At 37.8% G+C, this 14,143-nt stretch overlaps 1 long non-coding RNA gene across 2 annotated transcripts in view; it reads right to left on the reverse strand.

The window, feature by feature from the left end:
- The window catches only part of LOC114642969 (uncharacterized), a 76,622-nt gene that overhangs the window by 45,838 nt on the left and 16,641 nt on the right, over window positions 1-14,143 (reverse strand). For both annotated transcript variants that reach the window (XR_007934287.1, XR_007934288.1), the window contains exon 2: window positions 7,424-7,531. This is a non-coding gene — a long non-coding RNA (uncharacterized LOC114642969). The remainder of the gene's footprint in view (window positions 1-7,423; window positions 7,532-14,143) is intronic.

Below are 14,143 nucleotides of genomic sequence, written 5' to 3' on the forward strand. Positions count from 1 at the left end.
CTGATTCATAGTGTAAATGTAAAATTACCATTTTCGCTGCATGCGCAAATAAAGAGAGATACAGGAAGAGCACCAGGAACCATTTTTTAAAATTATGCTCCTTTGATTGACCTAGATTCCACCAAATTCACCCTGAAAGATCAGTGAAACATCTACTGGATTATGCGATTCATTGCCCTCAACGCTCAGCCACAATCGACTTTATTTTATCAAGTAACATCTACATGTTAAAACCCAGGACTCCCATTGCACGATAGGATTTCTGCCAATCTGCTTGTGAAACTCTGTTAAAAAGGCATTGTTGTGAATCAGTAATTAAGAGTAGTTTATATATGCACAAGGATAGAAAATAATAATAAAGGGGAAAAAAAACAAATTAATTGTCAAAGGCACTAGCCACCAAGTCTTCACACATGGTCTTCCTTCATTCTGGCTTGAGTATCCATAAAACATTTTTTGATTAAATTATTCTCTTCAGAATGATCTTTTTATTAACCATACAATGAAGATGCTGATGCTTATTAATTTCTTTTTTTTGTATTTCTTTTGTAAAAAGCAAAACTTGTTAAATATCTTTAGTTGGAAATCAGATCTATTTTCATCATAAGCAATTTACAGTTCTACTATTTTGTAATATTAATAGTGATTGTAATAAAAGAAAGTCAATTTCTGCAAACAAAGGCAGAAAATTTACAAGAAACAGGGTTTTTAAATAATGGTTTGTACTAAATAAATAAATAATTGTACAAGACCCCTATGAAAAGAAACATTAATAAGTACTTACTGCCATACTCCATAAACTAATATATTAGTGTCATTTTTTTCTCACTCCAACAAAAGTATAAAAAAATTTGAAATAAAGCTTTCCACAGCTTTCCAGATTGTCCCAAAGGTCCTTTAAAACACTGCAGCACTCAAGAAAAGTTACTTTACAGGATGCATTTTCATTCTAACAGTATGAGGAAATGAGGTATGACTTTACTTTATGCAGACACATCCAGTATCCATCCATCCATTATCCAACCCGCTATATCCTAACTACAGGGTCACGGGGGTCTGCTGGAGCCAATCCCAGCCAACACAGGGCACAAGGCAGGAAACAAACCCCAGGCAGGGCGCAAGCCCACTGCAGGGCACGCGCACACACACCAAGCATACACTAGAGACAATTTAGAATCGCCAATGCACCTAATGTCTTTGGACTGTGGGAGGAAACCGGAGCACCTGGAGGAAACCCACGCAGACATGGGGAAAACATGCAAACTCCACGCAGGGAGGACCCAGAAAGCGAACCCAGGTCTCCTAACTACCCACTGTGCCACCGTGCCGCCCTATGCAGACACAAGAATGATAAATGACATTTTAAGGGATGCAACAGGTTGGATTGGGCCATGACACAAATAGAAAGAATTATTCAGTTGGATAAAACTTGGAAAGTTAGTTTCTCTTTTCAAGTACACCTAGTGCTTGGTTTGTGTTGGTTTTGTGATCTATTTTTGCTTTTGATTTTGCTTCAGTATCATATTTCTGATCTCCCAGTTTTAACCTTTTGCCTGGCACTGGCTCCACTACTGGTTATAGATGCAGTAGTCTGTGTCAGACTTTAATATTAAATAAATATTAAAAAAATCCTGTCAATGGAGGGCAAATACTGCATTGTAGCTTTGTCAGTACTAGAAGTTCACACTTTGCTTGACTCAATATGCTTTAAATAACAAAATAACGATAAAAAAATAATAATCTTATTATTAGTAAATCTTATATAAAAAAAGAAAATAATAAACAGTAAATTACTACAAAGAAAAATATGCACATACAAATAACAATGAGTAGTGGCGCTTATTCCAGAATGTTTAGGTATAAGTCAGAAACCAAAAAATGGTCAGAAACCATTGTGTTGAGGTCTTTTTTTAGTTGCTTAGATTTATATAAAAGAACAACCAAACAAAAAGAACAATTATCATCACTGTAATTTATTCTATATACAGTACACAGTAAAAAACACAAATATCCATGATTAATGCAAACACTAAAGATGCTGTCATTCACACAGACTGCCTGCATATAGTAGTGAATAAAACAGACCACGAGCTTCATTCCTGCTCCTGCTGGAGGTGGGAACAGCGGTAAATCTGTACTTTAGTTTTCTACTATTTGTGTATATTCAGTTTATTTATGTATTGAACTAAGATATATATGTAAATTATTTTAATATCTTTAACATATACAGGTAATACAGTATATGGTAATTTTTTTTATAAAGTCTTTTATAGCGCTATGACAGTCAACACCATCTCAAACTATTTAAAAGTTGACCTTACAAAACAGAGCATTACGTGCTCAAATACAGGCAAAAAACTTGGTGATGTATGAACACAACTTTTTGTAACTCATTACTAGTTTCTGTAAAAGAACTCTGAACCACCAGGTTTAATTAAGATACACACAGTATGTCCTCACACTATGAGAGAATTTTTTCATGAAGAGAACGGGCAGATTTGGTCTACAGTAACAGTTGTATTCTTAACTGTGAAATTGCACAGAACTTATTAAGATGTACACTCACAGCTTAAATCTCGCCATAAAGGCACATTTCTTCTGTAGAAAATGTTCTGTGACTTTTGCATACAATAAGGATGTTGATGTTAATAAACTATGTATCACTATTAAAATTTTTAGATTTGTTCTTTCCTAATTAGCATCTTCATAGGGTAATGTAATACAAAGCTATTCAAAAAATCATCCTGAATTACATTACAACATAAACTAATTAACTTATACAGAAAAATTATAGTTAGCACTTTAAAAAGTCTTCCATTACATCAAGATACTGTATGGAAAAAGTGAAAAGTCTTTTTTACATGCTATGTTAATTCAGATCAAATGTGTATATATACAGTCATATGAAAAAGTTTGGGAACCCCTCTTAATTCTTTGGATTTTTGTTTATCCTTGGCTGAACTTTCAAAGTAGCAACTTCCTTTTAATATATGACATGCCTTATGGAAACAGTAGTATTTCAGCAATGACATTAAGTTTATTGGATTAACAGAAAATATGCAATATGCATCATAACCAAATTAGACAGGTGCATAAGTTTGGGCACCCCAACAGAGATATTACATCAATACTTAGGTGAGCCTCCTTTTGCAAATATAACAGCCTCTAGACACTTCCTATAGCCTTTGATGAGTGACTGGATTCTGGATGGAAGTATTTTTAACCATTCTTCCATACAAAATCTCTCTAGTTCAGTTAAATTTGATGGCTGCCAAGCATGGACAGCCTGCTTCAAATCATCCCATAGATTTTTGATGATAGTCAAGTCAGGGGACTGTGACGGCCATTCCAGAACATTGTACTTCTCCCTCTGCATGAATGCCTTTGTAGATTTCAAACTGTGTTTTGGGTCATTGTCTTGTTGGAATATCTAACCCCTGCATAACTTCAACTTTGTGACTGATGCTTGAACATTATCCTGAAGAATTTGTTGATATTAGGTTGAATTCATGCGACCCTCGACTTTAACAAGGGCCCCAGTCCCTGAACTAGTCACACAGCATGATGGAACCTCCACCAAATTTGACAGAAGGTAGCAGGTGTTTTTCTTGGAATGCGGTGTTGTTCTTCCACCATGCAAAGCGCTTTTTGTTATGACCAAATAACTCAATTTTTGTCTCATCAGTCCAAAGCACTTTGTTCCAAAATTAATCTGGCTTGTCTAAATGAGCATTTGCATACAACAAGCGACTCTGTTTGTGGCGTTAGTGCAGAAAGGGGTTCTTTCTCATCACCCTGCCATACAGATGTTCTTTGTGCAAATTGTGCTGAATTGTAGAATGATGTACAGATACACCATCTGCAGCAAGATGTTCTTGCAGGTCTTTGAAGGTGATCTGTGGGCTGTCTGTAACCATTCTCACAATCCTGCGCATATGCCGCTCCTGTATTTTTCTTGGTCTGCCAGACCTGGGTTTAACAGCAACTGTGCCTGTGGCCTTCCATTTCCCAAAAACTGTTTTTTATTTTTGTTATGATATGGATTTTTCTTATACTGCTACACCGGTTTAAATAGCCTAAACAATGCTCTGAACATGGTGCAGCGGGAAACTGTTTAAGGGGGGACCTTTTTAACTGCTACACTGCTAAACATGCATGCAATGGAGTACATGCATTAGTGGAGGTATTGAGCTGTGAAAATGGACAGAGAACATTCCGAAACTGAAGCTGTAGCAGACAATAAAGTTGAACATGATGACACAGAAGAACTTTTGCTGAAAAAAGTACCAGTGTCTATCGTCTGGTTTTAAAAGGTCGGATGTGGACCAAACAACTATTTACTGCAAATGCTGTTGAGCTAAAGTTGTCCTTGGAGGCAGCAACATGACCAACTTGCTGCACCACCTTAGCTGCAAACATGCTTTGGAGTACCATGAATGTATGGAACTAAGATGGACACCCTCCACGTCCTCAGGTAAAACTGAAAAAGCCAGAGGACACTCGAGTCAGACGTCACTTGTAGACACGTTTGTTAGAGGTACTGCCTACGACAAAAAAAAGTAAGCGGTGGGTCGAGATAACCAACGTCATTACAATCCATATAGCTAATGTGTTAGTGGACAGAGATTGTTAACATTAACAAAGTGTAGTTGGTTTACAAAAAATATTTACTATTTATTCCTTTTCTAAGACATGTTCAGTGCAATACAATTTTTGACAAGCACCTCTGGATATTTTACTAAGTCTAAATGCCTCTTTGGATGGTTGAAAATATGTTGTCAAATTTTGGTTTAAGTTGTTTGCAAAATTTGTTCAATAAAAAAGGTTCTATATTTTGACTGCAGCTGTCATGCAATGTGATTCCTTCTCTTCGTTAGTGCCACCCCCATGAAAACTATCACTTTATGGGGCCATGCAAACCTGTATTAATACTTGTGTGCACATTAAATTTTTTTTTGTACAATGTACAATTCTCATGGCAGTGGAATAGGTTATTCTTAGCCAGACTACTGCAGTAATTGCAGTGGAAAATGTGCTTAACATCCACTCATGCATGGGAAAAAAATACTGTCGAATACCGGTATAATTTTGAAAAATACCGTGATATAGAATTTTGTTTATACCGCCCAGCACTACCTCTGAGATAGTTTTTTGTAGCCTTCCCCTAAACCATGACACTGAACCAATCTTTGTTTTCAGATCTTTTGGGAGTTGCTTTGAAGACCCATGTTGTCACTCTTCAGAGGAGTGTCAAAGTTAACACAAATTGCAATTGACCACCTTAAATACCTTTTCTCATGATTGGACACACCTGTTTATGAAGTTCAAGGCTTAACGAGCTAATCCAACCAATTTGGTGTTGCAAGTAATCAGTATTGAGCAATTACATGCATTCAAATCAGCAAAATTACAAGGGTACCCAAATTTTTGCACAGCCAGTTTTTCACATTTGATTTAATTTCATACAAGTAAATACCGCTTCACTAAAAATCTATGTTCGGAAAACACCCCAGTACTCAGATATTCTTAGGAAATGAAAGACATACCACTGTTATCTTTTATGTTGAAAGTAGAGTAAATTATTATGCAGGCTGAGAGGGGTTCCCAAACTTTTTCATGACTGTATCTACTATATATATATAAAATCCTAGGCCTAAAAGTGCAATGGTGACGTTTTTATGTCACTTTTTTTGTCACGCTTTAAATCAGGCTTATTTTAAAATCTACATACTGTATATATGTTTGGTATCATTCTTTTCAGAATTTATCGAACTTTAATGTGATGTTGTTAGATTTTCAGATTCTTATTCTGTTTTGAAAATTATAAACTAAAAAATATCAAGAACTCAAGTCCCGCAAGACGAGACTTTGTGCCAAGAGATTTAACCACGCCCAGGGTGGGAAATAAAAAAGAGAGTAAAACAGCTACTGTACAGGTTTTTAAATGTTTGAAGTGCCGCATGAGATGCAGATAATGCGGCACGGCAGCAGCAGCAAGCCAGTACCTGATTGAGCAAAAAGGTAAAAAAGGTAAAAAACAATATTTGTTTACCATTGTATCACTGTGTAAGAGGGGGTTTCAGAGGAGCGACTGTCTCTCCTTGGGGTGCGTTCATTCCTGAAGTAGACTTAAGCAGCAATATGCGGAAAAACATTTTTTCTACTATCTACTATACTGATGTGGCTTTGACTATTAATTTTAGCATAATCAAGCTAATATATTTTTGATCTGTATCCTTTCTTTGTTACATTAACTGCCACTGGTTTTCAACTGGAGATGTGGATACATCTTCACACAGTTTTTGTATAGCGCTCTTTATTGAGTAAAGGTTCAAAGCACTATTACAAGTGAACAGGTATAATGCACATTATAGTTTTAACAAATCATATATTGTACACATAACTACAAATTAGGCTAAAAACAAATTTATATTAATATACAATTCTTTCAGCAGTGTAATATATTATAGAACCACATATATTCATTCTACTGGACTCATGAACAATACGCAAATTATAAATAATAATGTTGCCTAAGTTATATAAAAATAGTGCCTTCTGCTTTTGAGAATAGGCCAGAAAATGTGTGGTTAAACAAAACATGAATTAGGGACACTGATTTTGATAGTAACTTAATAAGAAGAGTGGTCAGATTAGTAAAAAACACGGAATATACTTGAATATGTTACAATGAAAACGAATGCTAACAAGTCTTTACATCAAATACAGTACTGAAATTTTAAATTGTGCCTTAATTGGAACGCCTTAGGAGTTTAGTGTTTTCCATATGTGTACCAAGCTTTATTCCTGATTTTACACAAATTTCTTTTTTGGTATAGAAATAAAAATTAATATTTTTTTTAAACATGTCATAAATACAAATGACTCGACTATTATTATTTACCTTTTTAAAAGTTGAAAGGTAGGATTCCTTTAAAAAGGGTCTTAGTTCAGACAGTGTGGTCTAATGACAAAGACAATAGACCTTAAACCCCAAGGTTTCTGGTTCAGTCTCTGCCCCTCTTTCATTGTGTGGCCCTAAGCAAGTCACTTAACTGGACTATTCTGCAAATGTAAAAGATACATGTAAATAGATGCATTACAGAGTGGTTTCTACGATTTTTGTATTAGTTTGAACTTTGAATACAGACATAAGCCCTTTACTGAAAATTTGTTTGTTTAGTCGTTTTGTTTTTATAGTCAAACATGCACACAATAAGTCTAGAGCTATACTTTGATGTTTCATCCATATAGGGTCTTTTGTAGCAACTGACATAGCTGGAAGAATTTAAATTGTTTGTTGAACTGCATCAAGTGGTTTACTAAAGAATTAAACATCTGTACAAGATCTGCAAGAAACTATAATTTTAACCATGTACAGATGACATAATTAATTATATCAAATATGATTCAATCCATTTACCTTTCTACCTTCTGGCTGATTTTTCACTGACTGAAGACTGGAAAGAGAGGGAGTTAGTTGATCTTTTTTTTTGTTGAAGTCTTTCAACAGTTTCAGCTTTTTGTGATTCTGCCAAGGGAAAGAAAGATAGATACACAATTAGAACTGGATTTAGACTTGAACTACAAAATGTCACAAATACAGTAAATTACAATAAAGGCTGTAAAAAACCCTGTATTCTGAAGTAAAGTTGAATCTTCAGTCAAGCCTGTTAACTTTATTCACTTAAGAAGTTAAGATGCAGCTGTAAGATATGTTGTACATTTTGTTCAAACCTTTTGGTAAGTACTAACAGCAATAAACGTGGCACGTGTAGTCAGCATGTGCACACATATACACAAGCCTCATCTTTTAGATCATTCTTTGCAACTAAGCTCACAGAAATAAAAGGCAGATCAAGGCTGAGACAACTTCCCTATACATGGTAAATGTTTCTAGGTCATCAAGGGGAATTCACTTGTGTTTTATTGCCAACTGGGAAACAATAAATATTTTCTCCATCTTGTCCAGGTCTCCACACTAAATTCCCAAGCATTTGTGTCTCTGTTCTCTATTCAGTCACAACCCTGGTAAAGTTATTTCCCAGCTTGCCAAGCTCCTTATCAAGTCAAAAAAGGGAATAAACAAATTCTGTCCCACAACCGGATTCCAGTTGTTCGAAATTCACTTACAAACTTTAGAACATACTAATTATATAATGAATTCACATATCTACAAAGATTTGTTTAAACACACTTAGAAGAAAAGTTCCAAACTGATTAACTTAAATGGGGCCTAGCCATACCTGTCTATTAACATAACTGCCGAACTATGGCCCTAGTTAGCCAGCAACTGGAGAAAATAAACCTTTGGGTGGTCCACACAGTCCATATATCAAATAAAGTCACAGACCTGCAGAGAAACTGGCATTTCATTCCTTTTTGGCATTCAAGTCTGTGCTAGACTGTCTAACATAATGACAGAATATTTCTATCCATTGATTCCAAGTCTCTCAGTATCACAAATGTATTTTCAAGGCAGTAAAACAGCTTGGAAGTACAGCAGTTGCACCAAGTGCCACAGCAGCACACTAAGAAGAGAGACACAATACAGGATGGTTAATAATGCTTCATAGTTATTGTGTTACTTCTATTTTTATACAATGTCTACTAAACAGAGATGCAATATGCACGGCTAATCAGAAGCACTAATTATGTATGCTAGAGTAAAGTACTGAGTGATCAGCCTGGATTTAAAAAGCTGAGACTGAAGGGTCATAACTCTTATATAATCAGGCAGACCATTCCACAGCTTTGGGACTGTATAGCTAAAAAGTGTGATCTACTGTTATTTTGTTAATCCCTCGAATCATTAGTAGGCCAGCATCTTCAGATCTTAATGTTTGTAAGTAATACTACGTTCATATTGGTAAGCAGTGTCTTGGCCATTTAAAGCTTTATATGCAAGAAACAGAATTTTGAAAACAGCCCTATGCTTAACTGAAAGCTTGTGTAACAATTTAAGAAGAGGGTTTATGTGTTTGTACTTGCTAGTTTTTGTAATGATTCTTGCAGAAATGTTTTGAATCGGCTGAAAACCGTATATAGAACATTTTGAACAGCCAGTGAATAATGCAATGCATTAGTCAGGAAGGGCATCCAGTGTAAAATTTTACCAAATCAGCATGCGGACAACAATACAAATTTCCATACCGGATCAGTCGAGCCCCGGGTTAACAACGACCGCCACCACTACTGTTAGCCAACAGGGTGCTGGCGGAAATTGGGCTACTGTTGGCCGAAGAAGAGGGGGGAGATGTGTCTGGAGGCAGGAGGAGAGGAGGAAAGTAAAGAGTGGAATTGAGGGTAGGAACTTTGAATGTTGGCAGTATGACTGCTAAGGGGAGAGAGTTAGCAGATATGATGGCGAGAAGGAAGGCTGATATATTGTGCATGCAAGAGACTAAATGGAAGAGGAGTAAGGCCAGGTGGGTTGGAGGTGGATTCAAATTGGTCTATCATGGTGTGGATGGAAGGAGAAATGGGGTAGGAGTTATTGTGAAGGAACAGTATGTCAAGAGTGTTTTGGAGGTCAAAAGAGTGTCAGGCAGAGTAATGATTATGAAGCTGGAAATTGGAGGTGTGATGATGAATGTTGTTAGTGCATATGCAGCGCAAGTTGGGTGTGCAATGGGTGAGAAAGAAGATTTTTGGAGTGAGTTGGATGAAGCGATGAACAGTGTACCCAAGGGACAGAAAGTGGTGATTGGAGTGGATTTCAATGGGCATGTTGGTGAAGGGAACAGAGGAGACGAGGAGGTGATGGGTATGTATGGTGTCAAGGAGAGGAATGAAGAAGGTCAGAGGATAGTGGATTTCGCCAAAAGGATGGACATGGCTGTGGTGAATACATATTTTAAGAAGAGGGAGGAACATAGGGTTATGTACAAGAGTGGAGGAAGATGCACACAGGTAGATTACATTCTATGCAGAAGAGTTGATCTACAGGAGATTGAAGACTGTAAAGTGGTGGCAGGGGAAAGTGTAGTTAAGCAGCATCGGATGGTGGTCTGTACGATGATGTTGGAGATCAAGAAGAGGAAGAGAGTGAGGGCAGAGCCAAGGATCAAATGGTGGAAGTTGAAAAAGGAAGACTGCAACGTTGAGTTTAGGGAGGAGGCGAGACAGGCACTGGGTGGCAGTGAAGAGTTACCAGACAGCTGGGAAACTACAGAAGATGTAGTAAGGGTGACAGCAAGAAGGGTGCTTGGTGTGACATCTGGAAAGAGGAAGGAGGAAAAGGAAACCTGGTGGTGGAATGAGGAAATACAGGAGAGTATACAGAGGAAGAGGGTGGCAAAGAAGAAGTGGGATAGTCAGAGAGATACAGAAAGTAGACAAGAGTACAAGGAGATAAGGCACAAGGTGAAGAGAGAGGTGGCGAAGGCTAAAGAAAAGGCGTATGATGCGTTGTATGAGAGGTTGGACACTAAGGAGGGAGAAAAGGACCTGTACTGATTGGCTAGACAGAGGGACCGAGCTGGGAAAGATGTGCAGCAGGTTAGGGTGATAAAGGATAAAGATGGAAACGTACTTACAAGCGAGGAGAGTGTGTGAAGCAGATGGAAAGAGTACTTTGAGAGGCTGATGAATGAAGAGGACGAGAGAGAGAACAGGTTGGATGGTGTGGAGATAGTGAATCAGGAAGTGCAACGGATTAGCAAGGAGGAAGTAAGGACAGCTATGAAGAGGATGAAAAATGGAAAGGCCGTTGGTCCAGATGACATACCTATGGAAGCATGGAGGTGTTTAGAAGAGATGGTAGTGGAGTTTTTAACCAGATTGTTTAATGGAATCTTGGAAAGTGAGAGGATGCTTGAGGAGTGGAGAAGAAGTGTACTGGTGCCGATATTTAAGAATAAGGGGGATGTGCAGGACTGTAGTAACTACAGGGGAATAAAATTGATGAGCCACAGCATGAAGTTATGGGAAAGAGTAGTGGAAGCTAGGTTAAGAAGTGAGGTGATGATTGGTGAGCATCAGTATGGTTTCATGCCAAGAAAGAGCACCACAGATGCAATGTTTGCTCTGAGGATGTTGATGGAGAAGTTTATAGAAGGCCAGGAGGGTTGCATTGCGTCTTTGTGGACCTGGAGAAAGCATATGACAGGGTGCCTCGAGAGGAGCTGTGGTATTGTATGAGGAAGTTAGGAGTGGCAGAGAAGTACATAAGAGTTGTACAGGATATGTACGAGGGAAATGTGACAGTGGCGAGGTCTGCAGTAGGAATGACAGATGCATTCAAGTTGGAGGTGGAATTACATCAGAGATCGGCTCTGAGCCCTTTCTTATTTGCAATGGTGATGGACAGGTTGACAGACGAGATTAGACAGGAGTGCCCGTGGACTATGATATTTGCCGATGACATTGTGATCTGTAGCAATAGTAGGGAGCAGGTTTAGGAGACCCTAGAGAGGTGGAGATATGCTCTAGAGAGGACAGGAATGAAGGTCAGTTGGAACAAGACAGAATACATGTGTGTAAATTTGAGGGAGGTCAGTGGAATGGTGAGGATGCAGGGAGTAGAGTTGGCGAAGGTGGATGAGTTTAAATACTTGGGATCAACAGTACAGAGTAATGGGTATTGTGGAAGAGAGGTAAAAAAAGAGTGCATGCAGGGTAGAATGGGTGGAGAAGAGTGTCAGGAGTCATTTGTGACAGACGGGTATCAGCAAGAGTGAAAGGGAGGGTCTACAGGATGGTAATGAGACCAGCTATGTTATATGGGTTGGAGACGGTGGCACTGACCAGAAAGCAGGAGACAGAGCTGGAGGTAGAAGAGTTAAAGATGCTAAGATTCACACTGGGTGTGACGAGGATGGATAGGATTAGAAATGAGTACATTAGAGGGTCAGCTCAAGTTGGACGGTTGGGAGACAAAGTCAGAGAGGCAAGATTGCGTTGGTTTGGACATGTGCAGAAGAGAGATGCTGGGTATATTGGGAGAAGGATGCTAAGGACAGAGCTGCTAGGGAAGAGGAAAAGAGGAAGGTCTAAGTGAAGGTTTATGGATGTGGTGAGAGAGGACATGCAAGTGATGGGTGTAGATGCAGAGGACAGAAAGATATGGAAGAAGATGTTCCGCTGTGGCAACCCCTAACGAGAGCAGCCGATTGAAGAAGAAGATTAGTCTATTCTATTGGAAATAATAGCATTAATTATTTTAAGTATCTTTCATAGTCAGAAACCATCTTAATTTTCCAACATTTTTAATTAAAAAGCTCAGATTTTAAACATACTTATGTCAAGGATCCCACCTAAGTTCCGTGCTGATTGAAATTAAACTAATGTTGAGAACTGAGGTAAAAAGAATATTGCGGAAACAGAATATTGATTCAATCTGCATCATTTCCTCCAATAAATACATTTAAATTTTTTTTTTCTGCATTCAGAGATTAATAGATGTCATCCATCTATTATTTTAATTCATTGATGCAATTAATTAAGGCCATTATCATTTGGTCTAAACAAATTTACAGCTAGGTATCGACTGTATATTTTCTTATGATAGTTCCCAATTGAAGCATGTAAAGTGAAAATTGTAAAGATTTGAGTAATTGGTTCAGTGGGACAACATATAAACTTTTGAATAGAAAAGAATACTATGAACATATTTCTGTACATACTGAAATCTATTTGATAAATAAGAACTATGTTATGCAAGGACAACGCCTGAATGCCCAACATAATTTTTGGGCCTATGTAATAGAATAGAGTGGTTAATGGTGTGAAAGGTTGTGCTTAAATCTCTGGTGGTGTCACCATTGGAGTACTGTGTACATTCAAAATAATGTATGCAGTATTAGAAGATAAGCAGAGAAGACTGACCAGGTGTATCCCTGGACCATAGGGAATTTCATACTGTGGTAGACTATGAAGCCAAATCTTTATAGTCTTGAAAAAGAGAAGGCTACATGGAAACCTGATTTCAGTCTACCAGATTGTCAAAGGCATCAATAAAGTTGATCTAGCAGAATTCTTTGAGTTAAATAGTCAATCACACACTGAAGGATGTCAGTGGAAAGTAAGAGAACGAGCATTCAATATATAAATATTGATCTATACTAATAAAAGGCAAAGCCCTCACTGACTCACTGACTGACTGACTGACTGACTGACTGACTGACTCATCACTAATTCTCCAACTTCCCGTGTAGGTAGAAGTCTGAAATTTGGCAGGCTCATTCCTTACAGCTTACTTACAAAAGTTAGGCAGGTTTTATTTCGAAATTCTACGCGTAATGGTCATAACTGGAACCTGTTTGACTGACTCACTCATCACTAATTCTCCAACTTCCCGTGTAGGTAGAAGGCTAAAATTTGGCAGGCTCATTCCTTACAGCTTACTTACAAAAGTTAGGCAGGTTTCATTTCGAAATTCTACGTGTAATGGTCATAACTGGAACCTGTTTTTTTGTCCATATACTCTAATGGAGGAGGCGGGGAACGAAGGTAAATGACGTTAATTGTTGACTGTCTTTTAATACTGTGTACTTGTTGAGTGTCTTTTAATACTGTGTAAGCATACATATTAACACATGTGCAATTAAACGTGTGCATTTACGGGGTGATTTCTCAGGCTTAAAAGCTCGCCTTTTATTAAAAAGGTAAATGCAAACTCTTTTCATTCTGAAGGGCACAAACCACGTTAGATTTCAGCTGTTAAACGCGCAAAAATGTCAGTACACCAGATAAATAAGCGCAACATATTATCAGTTGTATTGTATGCTTACAATACATATACAAATGTGTTAATCGTTAACTAATATTATGGGATGGTGTTTTTCGACTTGCGCCTTGATTTAAACGATTGCATGTCTTGGTGGGTTTGCGTAGCTTATTGTCAATATCTTTACACCTCTTTTTAAGACTTAATTTAAAAAGGTTTTCTTTTCTTCTTAATTAAAATTTAAAAGCAATACTTCACCGCTGCGAAGCCCGTCTAGCGCTGACGTCCGATTAGCATAAGCGAGTGCAATGAGTGTGTACGCCTGATGAGCCAAGAATAAGGGGGAAACAGGTGTTGCGTACTCTTTGCATTATTTGACAGTAAACTATTTTCATCCATTCTATGATCTGCTTCTCACAACTGAAGGCACCGTGGCTAATGTTACCTGACTTGCTGGCCAACCATAAGCGTTAC

Source organism: Erpetoichthys calabaricus, chromosome 2, assembly GCF_900747795.2.
Source record: "Erpetoichthys calabaricus chromosome 2, fErpCal1.3, whole genome shotgun sequence".
Lineage (NCBI taxonomy): Eukaryota > Metazoa > Chordata > Cladistia > Polypteriformes > Polypteridae > Erpetoichthys > Erpetoichthys calabaricus.